Source organism: Bos grunniens, chromosome 23 (genome assembly GCF_055505025.1).
Source record: "Bos grunniens cultivar Pamir isolate PY7600 chromosome 23, Bosgru_T2T1.0, whole genome shotgun sequence".
Taxonomy (NCBI): Eukaryota; Metazoa; Chordata; class Mammalia; order Artiodactyla; family Bovidae; genus Bos; species Bos grunniens.
The window spans coordinates 47,235,247-47,249,306 of NC_141187.1; the positions used below are offsets into that span (position 1 = coordinate 47,235,247).

The 14,060-nt window shown below is 49.9% G+C and overlaps 1 long non-coding RNA gene across 1 annotated transcript; it reads right to left on the reverse strand.

The window, feature by feature from the left end:
• Positions 1–5,486: 5,486 nt before the first annotated feature.
• LOC147347770 (uncharacterized) lies at positions 5,487–14,053 on the reverse strand. The gene is made up of 3 exons (XR_015152791.1): positions 13,913–14,053; positions 12,488–12,578; positions 5,487–9,994 (listed from the first exon to the last, which is right to left on the reverse strand). It is a non-coding gene; the product is annotated as an uncharacterized LOC147347770 (long non-coding RNA).
• Between the last annotated feature and the right edge of the window lie 7 nt (positions 14,054–14,060).

Consider the following 14,060-nt stretch of genomic DNA (forward strand, 5'->3'; position numbering starts at 1 on the left):
GTTTCCTATTCAGTTAGATATTAGGCCATCTGGTAATGGAGAAAACGTTTGGAAATCCACCAAAGTTAAGCTGAAATCTTTGATTTCCTGCCTTTGGGGTTTGAATTTTTAAGTTTCATGTGGTAATAGATAGTGATCAGACCAAAATTAATAACTCCTTTGTATATATATATCCACATAGGTAAGGGTACGCGTGTATATAATTCACAAAGAAGGGCACATGTGGTATTAACAAAAGTGGTAGACTCAAGTTCCTGCAAGCAGCTAGGAGTACAGTCACTTATCGAGTTGTTATATCAGGCATAGTGTGCTAGCTTATTAATATTCCAGCATAATGTAGGAACAAACTGCTTTAGTCTGAAGAGTAAAGTGAAATAAATAATGTCCTGAGACTATATTCCCACACATTTTACCATGGAAACATACACACAACCATACAAAAGCCCACTCACAAAATGCAGAATACTAGCAAAACCCAGGGCATCTCATGGGTCCCAGGGACATGGTTTGAAGAACTCAATTTAAAATACATGTGCCTACTTTTTCCAGAACTATCGGTGTATCAGTGAGGATAATTTGGAGTCCAACTAAACAAAATGGTTTTTAACTCACATGCTCAAATAAGTTCTTTTTTTAGAATTATTTATTTATTTTTAGTTGCACTGGTCCCTCGTTGCTTTGTGCAAGCTTTCTCTAGTTGCAGCGAGTGGGGCTACTCTTTGTTGAGGTGGGCAGGCTTCTCGTTATAGTGGCTTCTCGTTATAGTGGCTTCTCTTGTTGCAGAGCCCAGGTTCTAGGTGGACAGGCTTCAGTGGTTGCAGCTCTCGGGTTTAGCTGCTCCTCAGTATGTGGAATTTTCCCGGACTAGGGATCAAATCTTTGTCCCCTGCATTGGTGGGTGGATTCTTATCCACTGTGTCACTAGGGAAGTCCTTAAAAAGTTCTCAGGTAGGACACTACAGAGACAGTTAATTTAGCAGCTTAAAAAAAAAAGAAAAAGTTAAAGACCTAGAATTCTTTCCTTCTTTCCATTCTGCTATATCTCGCATGTGGGATCTTTCTTCATGGTCACAAGGTGGCTGCAACAGCTCCAGACATCTCATCCCTTATATCCCCTAGGGTAACAAACAAAACCTAGAAGAAAGGATAAGGGCATAAACTTATTTTCTGCTCCCTTGTGAAGAAAACTACTCAGACTCCCCAGCCCCAATCAGATTTTCCCTTGTAAGACTGAAAATTGCATCATGTGCTCATTCCTAAACCAGTCACCAGGGCAAGAAGCAGACTGATCACTTGGTTAAATAAGTGATTCTCAACCCAGGCTGCACACGAGCATCACTTGGAGTTTTCAAAAACTGGACAACTCTAGTCTGATTAATGAGAATCTCTGTAGGCCTGGGCATCAGTATTTTCACAGCTCCCCAGAAGATTCTGATGAACAGAGAGGGGTGGTCACACTTGTTTGAATGGCTATTATAAAAAAGGCAAGAAATAACACATGTTGGAAAGGAGGCAAAGAAAAGGGACACTTCTGCACTGTTGGTGGGGATGTAAATGGGCGAGGTCATTACAGAAAAGTCTGAACGTCCCTCAGAAATAAAAAATGCAACTACCGTATGATCCAATATTCCACTTCTGGGCATTTATTCAAAGAAGTCTAAAACACCAACTCTGGCGGTCCAGTGTTAAGACTCTGTGATTCCACTGCAAGGGGTATGGATTCTATCCCTGGTGGGAACTAAGATCCCACATGCCATGTGGCACGACCAACAATAAATAAATAAAGTAAAAAGGGACTTATGCATATCTCCACTTAAAAAAAGATTATACACTCTCATGTGTTTATTACAGCGGTATTTATAATAGCCAAGATACGGAAACGACCGAAGTGTCCATCAGTTGATGAACGGATAATGAAAATGTGTGATATATATAAATAGATGTTGTTCATTTGCTTATCCATGTATTGTTGTAAATAGAATATTATTCAGCCATAAAAAGGGAAAATCTTGTCATTTGGAACAACATGGATGGACCTTGAGGGTGTTATGCTAAGTGCAATCATAGAAAGACAAATACTGTATGATCTCACTTATAAGTGAAATCTAGAAAAGAAAGAAACAAGAAAAGAGCTCACAGATACAGAGAATAAACTGGTGGTTGCCAGAGCAGGAGGTCCTTTTGGGTGGAAGGAGTTGGAAGGTACAAAATTTTAGTTATGAAATGAATGTCTTGGGGATACGATGTACGACATGGTGACTATAGTTAATAATACTGCATTGGATATTTGAAAGTTGCTAAGAGAGTAGGTCTTAAAAGTTCTCATCACAAGGGAAAAAATGTGTGACTATGTATGGGGATGAATGTGAACTAAATTTATCATGAAAATAATTTCACAATATATACAAATATCAAGTAATTACATTATATACCTGAAACTAATATAATATTGTATGTCCATTATACCTCAAAAATAATTTTTAAATGGTAATAATAAAACAAAAACTTCTGAATAAAAGAAAATAATGAGGGGTGAGAACCACTAAGTAGTCTAACTCTCAGATGAATCAAGTTTCACCCCCTTGGTTAAGGGAAGGACCAGCCCTTCTTGAGACCTGTGGTTGAGTTGCCTGATAACTGAATAAAATCAGGGTTCTGTTATCACGGAAATGAGGAGACAACGGCTTTGCCACTTGATCATGGAATGAGGGAAAAGATTTAAGAACTAGTCAGAGCTCTAGAAGCACCTGTCACTAATACACATTATAAACACGGAAGATGAGTTTCACTTTTGAAGTCACATCAGTTACTGCATACTCATTGGCCATAATATTAATAGAAAATGAATTCCTTCTTGTCTCTTGGGCTCAGAGCTACTCAGACACTGAGAAGCAGGTTTGTCAAGATGACAGAGGACCAAGATAATGGATTTCAATGATGAAACAGGAAATTCATTCATGAGTTTTGGGCACACCTCCAAATTGACTACTTAGCCAGGAAATGGGATAGCTAGTTTTTCCTACTTCTGCTTCACTATCCTCAATGAGAGTGACCAAATGTTAGATTAAACGGGATCTTAGAGAAAATCGGCTCCCATGTTCTCCCCATCCTGCCAAAATGCCACTCATTTTCACCTTGGGAGAGACGGAAGCACAGAGAAGTTACGCAACACTGGAGATTACGTCAGAAGTCTGTGGCAAACCTAAGACCTTTTCTCCACTTTCTTCTGCCCTGTCTCTGGCCCTCGTTCTTACAATAACTGCAATCGTTTCTCTGATTGTAGTTCTGTGTATCTAAATTGCACAGAAGGTGCTAAATAAACATTTAGCTTTAAGACTCAGTTTTCTAAAGGGACACTTGGGGGCAGCAAATGTTTAGAAAAAAATTCCACTTCTCTGTGTGTGTGTGTGTGTGTGTGTGTGTGCGTGCGTGTGTGTCCAGAAAATGTTTAGAAATGGGGTATTTGGGGGAGTTTGGTTTGTTTGTTTTTGATGGTATTGACATCACTATGATCCATAAGTTACAACGTGGTGTTGGGGACTTCAGAGAAAGTGAAGGTCAGCGAGATTCAATTTTGCTCCCAACTGTGCCACTGCTAAGAGATTATGAAAAGCACTACTTATCACTAGGATGCGTGTCTTCAGAATGTTTATGAATATTGAGCCACACCTTCCTTATAGAAGTTAATGAGATTATGTGTCACACAGACTGTAACAAGTATGGAAGACCTTATTGAAGATTTTCTTTAGCTATAATAATAACCCATTTTCATTGCTATGATCACTGATGAAGAAAACATTTTCTTTTATGGTTCCTTCTATTTTTTATTTCCCCACTCATTTAACACTTTCTTTCTTATCACTCCCAATAACTCCCAAATAGTGATTTCTGAGTTATTATGCCTGCTTTCCATTAAACGTGGAATTATCACACTGGAATTTTGTGCCATAAAATGTCAGGCATCTGTCTAGACAATGTTCAAGAGACATTAAACAGACAGGTAGCTGCAGGCAGATTCAGCCCGAAAATTCACACTTTCTGGTTTTCTTGTGAATTCAGTGGAGGCCGCACTCATTCATAGGAAAGAGTCATGAATGAAAAGTCACCCTAAGACTCAAGGAGCCATTTCTCCGGCATCATCCAGAATCAAGTCTTTGGAGGTCATTTGTAGCCACTCTAGTTGTTTCCCACCTGCAGTGAATGATGGACACAGAGCTCAGACTTAATCCTAACCCTTTTAAAGCAGACATACTGGATGCCTGGGTTTACACACATGTAGTCAAAAAGGTATTTTAATCAGGCCTTTAATCCTGAGCACAATCAGGACACAATATCCTAGACCAGCTCAGTAAGGAAGAGGTGTGATGAGAAGGGCCACCAGCCTGCAACCTAGTTCTTCTGACCGCCTTGGCCATTAAGAAACCGAACAGCGCTCAGCTCAGTTTACACACCTGTGCTGGGCTCAGAAGACATACGTTAGTGGTGAGGAGCATTCCGATGAGAGCTTGAAGGCTCAAAAATTCCGAGACTCTGATGGTTTCTGCCTCACTTTATAACTGCGGACACATACCAAATTCACTCTCTTTGAGAGGTTTGACCTTGGCTGCTTCTGAATGTCACAGATCAGGTTCCCTCTATCTAGTGCTGGCACTGGGACATATCAGAGCTGCCAAAGCCAGGAGATCCTACTGTTTGAAGAAGTTTTGCTGTGTGCGCTTCTCTCTCTAGCAGTAAAAGAATAACCAAAAACAGTGTTTAAAATTTTGTCAAAATCCTGGGGAGGTTTTGTATAAATATTTGAATGCAATAAGGATATGTAAAATGTACATATATATACATATATATTTATTTTTTTACATATTTTCCTTAACATGAATTTCATATGATTACCTGAATACTCCAACAATGAAAGGAGAAAATACATATTTAAACCATTTTGTAGGCACTTATCCTTTATTCTGCACACTTGAGAGGGTCATTCAAGCTGTAAGTTTACAATAAAAAAAGAAGAGGGAGAGGGAGAGAGGGAGACTCAAGATGGAGGGAATATATATAAATATATATATACACATACATATGCATACCCCTGGAGAAGGGAATGGCTACCCACTCCAGTATTCTTGCCTGGAGAATCCCATGGAGAGAGGAGCCTGGTGGGCTACAGTCCATGGAGTGGTAAAGAGTTGGACATGACTGAGCAACTTTCACTTCCTATATGCACACATCCATAAGTATATATATATATATACACACACACACACACACACACACTCGCACTTATGGCTGATTTGCATTGTTGTGTGGCAGAAACCCATACAACATTGTAAAACAATTACCTTCCAATTAAAAATAAAAAAACAAAAATTAAGATAGCTGGAAATTAAAAGCAGTCAGATGTTATTATCATCTGAGTCTTTGTCCAACTAAAGTGTCTTGACAACCAGTTTTTCAAATTTAGAAATAAAGTATTTAAAGCGAAAGCCACACTTAATATCCTGTAACTTGGGTATTTTAACTAATAATGCTCCAGTGGAAGAGACAAATCAGAAGGGAACTGTGTGCATAAATTGTCAGGTTCTGGTGTTTGTTTTCAATCACTTCCCAAGGAAGAGCTTCCCTTTCCTTCTTCTAAGCACCACTCTTCATATTCATACAGGGAAATTCTATAATTCTCACATCCTCAGTGTCGGGGCTGAGATGATCTAATGTGAAAGGCTGTTACACAATTTATGTTGTAAGATTCAGAAAGAATACATTTTGAGTTTGGAAACAGATGAAAAGTGCCATGTCAATTTTTAAAAAACCTTATGCATTTGATCTGGCCTTGTTACATTGTCAACTTAAAGTCTGAAGGCAACTTGAGATATTGAAAGAAGTACAGAAAAACACAAAGCCATTTGTACAATGCCTCCCCAAGATTCCATGGCCATATGAAGTACTATTTTACTGAAAAAATAGAGACTTAAAAAGAAGCCAAAACCCAAACACCTAGCATACACCTTTAATTTTTGCATATGTAACTGGAAATCCGGAGGAGGCTGGCCTTGAGATATTTGATAAATAATCTTGCAGGGGTGGAAGGGAGGTTCTGGAGGGAGTGGATATAGGTATGCATATACCTGATTCACATTGTTGTACAGCAGAAACTAACACAACGTTGAAAAGCAACTATCCTCCAGTTTTTTTTTTTTTTAAATAATCTTGCACAGCCTCAGAACACACACAGCAGACACCTTCATGCGTTGCCAGCCTTTCGGCATCCTGTGCAAAAGCAATGAACCTGCATTAGTAAGAAATTACAAGACATTAAGACATGGAGTCTGGAAGGTTTTAATGGCAAACGACGTTTGCTCTGTTGAAGAAAGTGGTCGCTTGGAAAAGCAGTGGAGTCTGGTGTCCGCGGGGTACCATGGAGCGCATCCTCGGGAGCTTCCTCGAGAAAGGTGGGAAAAGGCTAGGAGAGTGGTCGCCACCTTTGGAAGGAAGGCCTTACCTTGTGTTTCTAAATGAAAGTGACAGATCCTTGAGAAAAGTCTTAGAGCACGCATTCCAGCCTGTTCCGCCATCAGGCAACTTAGACAAGACAGAAAGTAAGCGGAGCCTCGTCTAAGTCGATCTAGCACCCGGGACCGCTCCGGGCAGCGGCCGATGGGGGAAATGGAAGGACTTGCGCCAAGGGAGCCGGGCCAGAGCCCTCGCCGCTGCCGCGCTCGTCAATGGCTGAAAATTTGAGGCTCCTGTCCCAGACTCCCAGGAGACTTGCATCAGCTTAGGAGACTCTCTGTCTCCACCCGCCGCTAAATCCTGAATGGGATGAGCGCCTTCTGCTCCCCGCCCCCGGCCCGCCCGGCGCCGGAGCGCCCTCCGGCCCGCGCGCAGCGGGCACCGTTCTCCTGCCCGGCGCCCCTCCTCCCCGGGAGCGTATCCGGGGCCGCGCGGAGGGGCGGCGGCGACGGGATCCCGGGCGCTCGGCTAGCCAGTGGCCCCCGCGCGTCCCCTCGCGCCGCCGCGGGGCGACTCCCACCTCTTTCCCAGATGAATTTCCAAGAAAAGGACACGCGTCTGTAGCCCCGAGGGTGAGCAGGCCCCGCGTGGACACACACCCTGCTCAAGATTTCATGGCCCGGAGGACCGCAGCGCGTGAGGCCCCGAGGGCCGGGCGCGCTCGCCGGCAGCCAGTACCGCCCCGCAGCCTCTCCCTAGCCGGCCCGGCCGGACTTTGGGTCCAACAACCTCGAACTTGCCCTCGGGGGTGCTGGGGGAGGCCCTAGGACGCTGCGAATGGGTGCGCCCTTGATGTGCAAACTCAACCCGACGAGTCTAGGCGTGGGAGGGAGCGGAGAGCGGAGGTGTCCCTCCCCAGACGCAGGCAGAAGCGGGCGACCGGAGGATTTGCGCTTTTCGGACCTGAGATTCGGAAGACACGCACGCGGCCCGAGCGAGTGAAAGTGACACGCCAAGCAGGGTTGGAGGAGTTGGGAAGTGGGAAGGGAAGGGGTGGACGAGGGAAGAAGTGGTTCTTGGCAAAGAGGAGGAGTCCTGGAGCTCAGAGACACAGCTGACCCCAAGAAAAACCCAGGTGTGCTTTCTAAGCCTGTATCTCGAGAAAGCAGTCGACGCCGCCGAGAGAGGCGGGGGAGCGCTAAGCTTCGTCAGCTCTTTCTGAGCGGTGATGTTGAAGTTGTTCTTAAGTTGGTTAGGTCTAATGCAAGTTGCTTGAGAGATTCACACACCTCACCACACCTAGGACCGGGTCATGTCCTGTTTTCTCAAAGGTCGGGACAGGTACAGGTGGGATCTCAAGTTTTTCTCAAGGCGGAAGATGAAGAATGGCTGGGGACGGGAACGTCAGCCTCCAAACTCTATCTCAGATAGAGGCACACATTTCCCTAGGTCAGTGGGTCTCAAGTTTAAGTCTGCACTAGCATCCTTGGGAGTGTTGGTGTTGTACTCTTGGTTGGGCCCGACCCTCAGAGCTCTCTGTGGAGCTAAAGTGACCCCTGAGAATTTGCATTTCTAGTAAGTTCCTAGGTGATACTCTCTTGCCGGTCCTAGGACCACACTTTGACAGCCACTGTCTATGCCACTGGTTCCCAAATTTGGTTGCACAGTGCAGTCACCCCGGATACTTTAAAAACTACTTATGGTTGAGTCCTTCACCCAGAAGGGACTTCCCTGGTGGCTCAGCGGTAATGTATCCACCTGCCAATACAGGACAGGTAGGTTAGGAAGATCTCAGGGTTGGGAAGATCTGCTGGAGAAGGAAACGGTAACCCACTCCAGTATTCTTGCCTGGAGAATTCCATGGACAGAGGAGCCTGGTGGGCTATAGTCTATGAGGTCACAGAGAGTCGGACACAACTGAGCAACTACACCACCACCACCACCACCACCACCACCTACCCTCAAAAGTTCTGATTCACTTGATCTGAGGGCCACCTGAGCATCAGGATTTAAACCTCTTTAGGTTATTTGAACATGCAGCAAAGTTCTAACACCACTATCTTAAATCACCCATTGCCTCAGACAACTTTTGTGGGGGAAAGGGAAACAGGCACCTTCTCTCATCCTGCTTTTGCTGACTTTGCTGGCTTTGGGACCAGCTTCCCAGTCTTTGGAAAGGAAAACCCTTTGCCTTACAGATGTTTTGCCAGTGACACAAGCAAGGTGTTGAATGTCCACTTTCATCAACCAAACATTCATTATGAAGGATGAAACAATTCTCCCTAAGACCTTGAAGATGCAAATCACAATTTAACATTGGTAATTCTGCCTGTACTATATGGAAGCCCCGTTAGCCACTGGGGTTCAGGGTGGAGGGAGCCAGAGTGTAGGGTTAGTGATTGCAGGCTTTTCAGTCTGGACTTATGGAGAGTGAGAGTCCCCAATCCAGGCTGGATCCGCAGGCACTGCATCCGAACAGGCCAAACGCTGACCTGCACGTTAATATTGCCTTCAGGGGAAAATCTCACTCGCCTTTGGCTAGAAGAGTCAGGGTGAGGAGGAGTGGCATTGGATGTCCAAGATCGCTCAGGCACAAACCTAAACTCTGGCCATATTGTGCTGAGTTGATGATTTCTAGGCTGAAGGGTCAGGGTTGGCTTGTTCTCTTCACCCTTTGGAGGGCAACAAGAGACGCAGAGGCACCAGCACCTCGGAGGAATCTGCGCCCCCCCCCCCACCATGGCCACCCTGCCCTCCCCGCACCACCACCCTGCTATGAATGGGTTTGGCTGCTTGAACTGTTTCTCACCTCATTCTAGAGAGGGATGGAGATAATAAACCAAGAGATGGAGTCCTCACAGGGATTGTAACTTCCCAAACCTTCTGCCTTTCCTGGCCATTTGGCGGATACTTAACTTGGGCTTCCCTGGTGGCTCAGATAGTAAGGAATCCGCCTGCAATGTGAGAGACCTGGTTTTGATCCCTGAGTTGGGAAAATCCCCTGACATGGAAGTCCACTCCAGGATTCTTGCCTGGAGAATCCTATGGACAGAGGAGCCTGGGGGGCTACTGTCCATGGAGTCCCAAAGAGTTGGACATGACTGACATGAGTTATCAGTGATCAGTTAACCCTCCCTGTCCTTAACCCTCCCCTCATCCAAGAACAAGTGCATGGGTGGGGGGGGGGATGGGGGTTAAGGGGAGCAGAACCCTCCCCACAGTTAGGAGTTCCTGAAGACTGTCCTTTGGGCCGTGTAGACCCCCTGGGGGAGAGAGACAGAAAGAGACCTTTAAGTTTCTGAGAAGGCACGCTTCCCTTCTCTGCCCGTCTATTTGTAAGGAGGAGAGGGGGACTGGGGAGGGTCTTGGAAGACACCCCAAAAGCAGACAGTGGAGGAGGGGCGATGCAGATTCCAGAGTCAAGAGGGCGATCCGGTGCCGGCCGAGTCAGTTCCCAGCGTGGACTCCTCTGTCACATCCCCGCGCCAGCGCTCGGACTACCCTCTGTTTCCCTGGCCTGGAGGGACACGGCTTGTCCAAGCGGTTTTCCCTGGAAAAGAGTTGGGAGAGTTCCCCTTTCCTTTGAGCCCCCCCGCCTCCCCATTGCGCCCCTCACCCGCTCCAACACACACACACACTCCGCGCGCTTCTTCGCCAGGGTTTCCCTTCGGGGCAGATTACTTTATGACAGGGTGTGATAAGTGGTGATTTTGTTCCTCTTTTGATAGAAGGATTGCTTTGTAAACAGAAGCGCAAACTCGTTCCGATAGTGGTTCCGCACCAGCGCGCGGCGGCCGCCCCGGCCCAGCGGGCGGCGGAGGCTGCGGCTGCACCTGTCGCCCAGGGCCGGGAGGGACCGGGGCCGCGCGCGGCGGGGCCGTTCCGAGCGCAGCCGCGATCCTCCGGCCTCCAGGGCACCTCTAGGCTCTTGGCCTCTGGGCCTCCAGGCTTGCTGCCCTCCTCGGGCCTTCTGAACCCACTGCTCCGCGAACTCCCTGCTGGACGCGCGCGCCTGGAGGTACAGCGGTGGGCGCACGTCGGCTCTCGAGGCGGCCCTTCCGCATTTCCCCCTCAGAACCGATGGTAAGAGGGTTGGCTTCTTCTGTAGTTTCTGGTAACCTTATTCCTTTGGTCGAGTCCAGCTGGAAGTTTGAGCGGGCTTTCGTGAGTTGGAGGGAGGAATCGCTCAAGGTGAAGGCCTCAGATTCTGGAGCGGCAAGACGCCTGTCCATTCCCCTCGTCCTTTCCCCCTCCCTGAGTGGTCCAGCCCTCTCCTTCGCTGGTCAGCCTGGAACGGACCAGTTCATCCTTTGAGGGACCCAGTGAAGACCCCATACTGACTGAGGCTCTCTCAGGCCTACACGCCAGGAAGGTGAGCTTCTGCAGGAGAAGCTGGGGGCGAGGAGCAGTGGGTGGGCTTTCATTCTCTCCCAATAATCCAGACTCCTCCTCTCAGGGGCAGGCGAAGCGGGGATCACCGCAGATGTGAATGTGTGAGTTAACCCATTGCTCAGATCTCGATTTCCAAATCCCTTAAGGAGCCTCCACGGGGACTCTGGGGGGAGGTTGGCACTTCATGATGAGTGAAAAGGCAGGAATATTCCTGGAGGTTGTAGGTGGAGTGAATGCCCTTCCAGGAGGACATTTGCCCTAAGGGAAAGGCTAGCCCCGGTGCAACTCTGGGGGTGATGGAAACGGGAGCGGGGCATTACCGGCTGGGAACAGATTCCACCCCTCTCGCGGGACACCAGGGGCCTCCGGGAACCTGAGCGCAGCATTACCTGACTGGGAGCTCGCTGCAGTCTGACCCCAGGTCCTCCCGCCCTCAGAAAAGTTCCAGACTGGGCTTCGAGTCCCAGGATCTGTTAGCGGCGGGACCTGCTTTGTGGGATCCCGCTGATCTCTCGCCGCTAACCCGGGAAAAGGAGACAGAGCGGGGAGGGAAGGAGGAGCCTAAATTTTCTCAGATTTGCAAGAGGCCTGAGGCCCCGTACCGGAGGTTGCTTGGGCGCTTCGACGGTTGCCAAGAGCAGTTAGTGGCCGTGGGCCTGTCTTGGCACTGGGCGCAGCTGGCACCTTGGGGAGGCTGATCAGAGCCTGGGCGCTGGATGAAGCTGGGAGGTGTCCCGCTTCTCGCCCCACCCCCCGGGCTCCTCCCTCCTGGAGGCGGCAGAATCGGGCTGGTTCCAGCCACCGAGGAGGTCGAGGTGGACAAAGGCCCCCCTTGGCGAAGCCGGTACGCGAGCAAGGGCAAGGGCGCACGGTCGGGCAGACCAGGGCTGTCAGTGGGGAGGCGCAGGAGGAGCCGTTGGCCGCCACGTCCGGCGGCGCTGCGCCTGAGGAAGGAGCGATGGCGTAGACACCTTCTAGAAGAGAACCGGTCTCGGGCGCCGTGAGGGTGCGGGCCTGGGCAGGGCGGCCTTGGGCGGGCTCGGCAGCCTCTGGCGCACCGCATGCGCGCCTTGCCAAGCGCTTTGCGTCCGCTTTCCTCGCGAGGTCTCAACACATTCCCCATTTTACAAGTGAGCAAACTGAGGTTCAGACAAGTCAGTCAACGTAAACCGACTAAGCTGAGTTCGGACCCCCAGGAGTCACACTCCAGAGGCAAATTCTAGCTCCTGGCCGCTCCCGGATTCCTCGAGTCCCTACTCCTGCCCTCCCCTCCCCCCACCCCGGTCCCTGCCCCAGGCCTCTGAGCGGACTCCAGGGGCTCTCACGCCGAAGGCCTGGGCTGCTGCACTTCCAAACTGTGCTGTCCCCTTCCAGGCCACCCTGCACGGCGCCTTGGCTTCGCGCTTAAGCACGCTAGCAGCTTTGCCTCCCTTCCCAACTCCCTCCAAACTACCTAGTTGTTTGGTAGTTTGGCAACTAAGTTGGCAACTCTTCGTGCCCCATCTAGGCCCTGGCACCGGCCCGGTCCTTCCTCGGGTGGGCCTGGCCCCGTCAGCCGGGTCCCAGATCCCTCCAGCTCGCACACGCCTAAGAGGGGGAAGCCAGGCTCCCCGGGCCTGAACCTGGGCTTCCTTTAAAGGGTGCACAGCACCTCTCGCCGGAGACTCTTCGAGCTACAGGCGCGACCTCGGCGTGCGTTCGGCTTTCTGAAGAACTGGGTTTTCACCAAACTATTTTGACCGCTGGAAAAAGCCAGAGAGGTTAAAGATAGACACGAATAGGTTAAAAACGCCCTAATTTAAGTTGCTTAAAATTCGCTGAAAAGAACAAAACCAACAAACCCACCAACAAAACCCAAACTTGTTGAGCCAGGTTCTAAGTCAGGTCCAAGAAACTTTCCAATCAGCTAGAGAGAATCGACGCGGGCTCCAAGTCCCGCAGTCCAGGGACGATGAATATGCCCGGGTGACACGGGAAGGTCCAAGAGACACACCACACCACCCTTGGGACGGCCAGGAAGGTGCAAGGCCTTTGGGACCGCGCCCCCCACCCCGGGAGAGAGAGGCTCTTAGGGGTTCTAGAAAGGGGAGGTTTTGTTGTGGGGTCAAGTCCTTCCCCTCAGCGCGGAGGTCATCTTTCGTCCACATTTGCCTGACTCGTCAGAGAAGAGGATTTGAAATCGGTTCTTTTTTCCTCTCTCAGTCCCCGCGACGGCAGCCTGGGAAAGTAACTGGCCCCCCGTCCCAGGGGTCCCAGGCCCAAGCCCAGGACTGGCGGCGGCCAGACCCGGGCTGGCACGGTCGCCTAGGGTCCGAGAGCCTCAGCCCCTTCCCCTCGCCTCCCTCCCGGCCAGGTGTGGTTCCCGAGCAGGTGAGCTCCGAGGGAGCCCCGAATCCTGCGGCTTCAAGCTCCCTTCTAATTAGAAGACAGCGGTGAAATCATTTGGGTGATTTTATCTGTCATGGGAAAGCAAACCCCAGCCCAAACCGCGGTGGCCCAGCCCAGAACCACCGACGCCCCCGTTGTCCTTCTAAAAAGTTTTAGGGGGGGGGGAAGAGCCAGGAAGCCATCGAGGAGTGGGGGAGGGGCGGGAACCCGTGAAAGTGAGAGGCCAGGGTGCACTTAAAATAGAAGCGTCAGTATCTCAGTGCGCAAATGCGTGTGTGCATGTGTGTGTGCGCGCGCGTGTTTGACTGTCTGCAGTGGGAGGAGATTAAACCTGAAAGCCAGAAATGAAACAGAACCGTGAACGTCTTCACCTACTGAGAAACACTTTGATCTGAGATCCGACGCTGAAGCCGCCCTGGGGGTTGCGGACCCGCATCCGCCGGGTTGAACCTCGCGGGCCGGTGGGGAGGCCGGAACCGGGATCAGGCCGCACCGCGTGCCTCCAGGTGCGCGGCACCTCAGCGGCGGGCCCAGGCCCCGGGTCTTGCCCTTCCCCGCCCACCCCCCCACCCGGGGTGGAGAGTCTTCCAGCTCCCCCCACCCCCCCCCCGCCACAAAGTTCCCAAGGGGAAGAGAGCCCGGGGGGCGAGCGTGCAGATGCCCCCATTGCTTGAGTGGGAAAACACACCGAGTCACTCTCGCGTCGCTCCCAGCACGCTCCAGCAGGCAGTTTGCCTCGGTTCTCCGGCCAGGGACTGACCGGGAAAGCGGGTTGGGGCTGTTGGGAAAAGCTGGAGCTGATGGCTAGATTGCTGCGGCTATAAATCCATCACTTC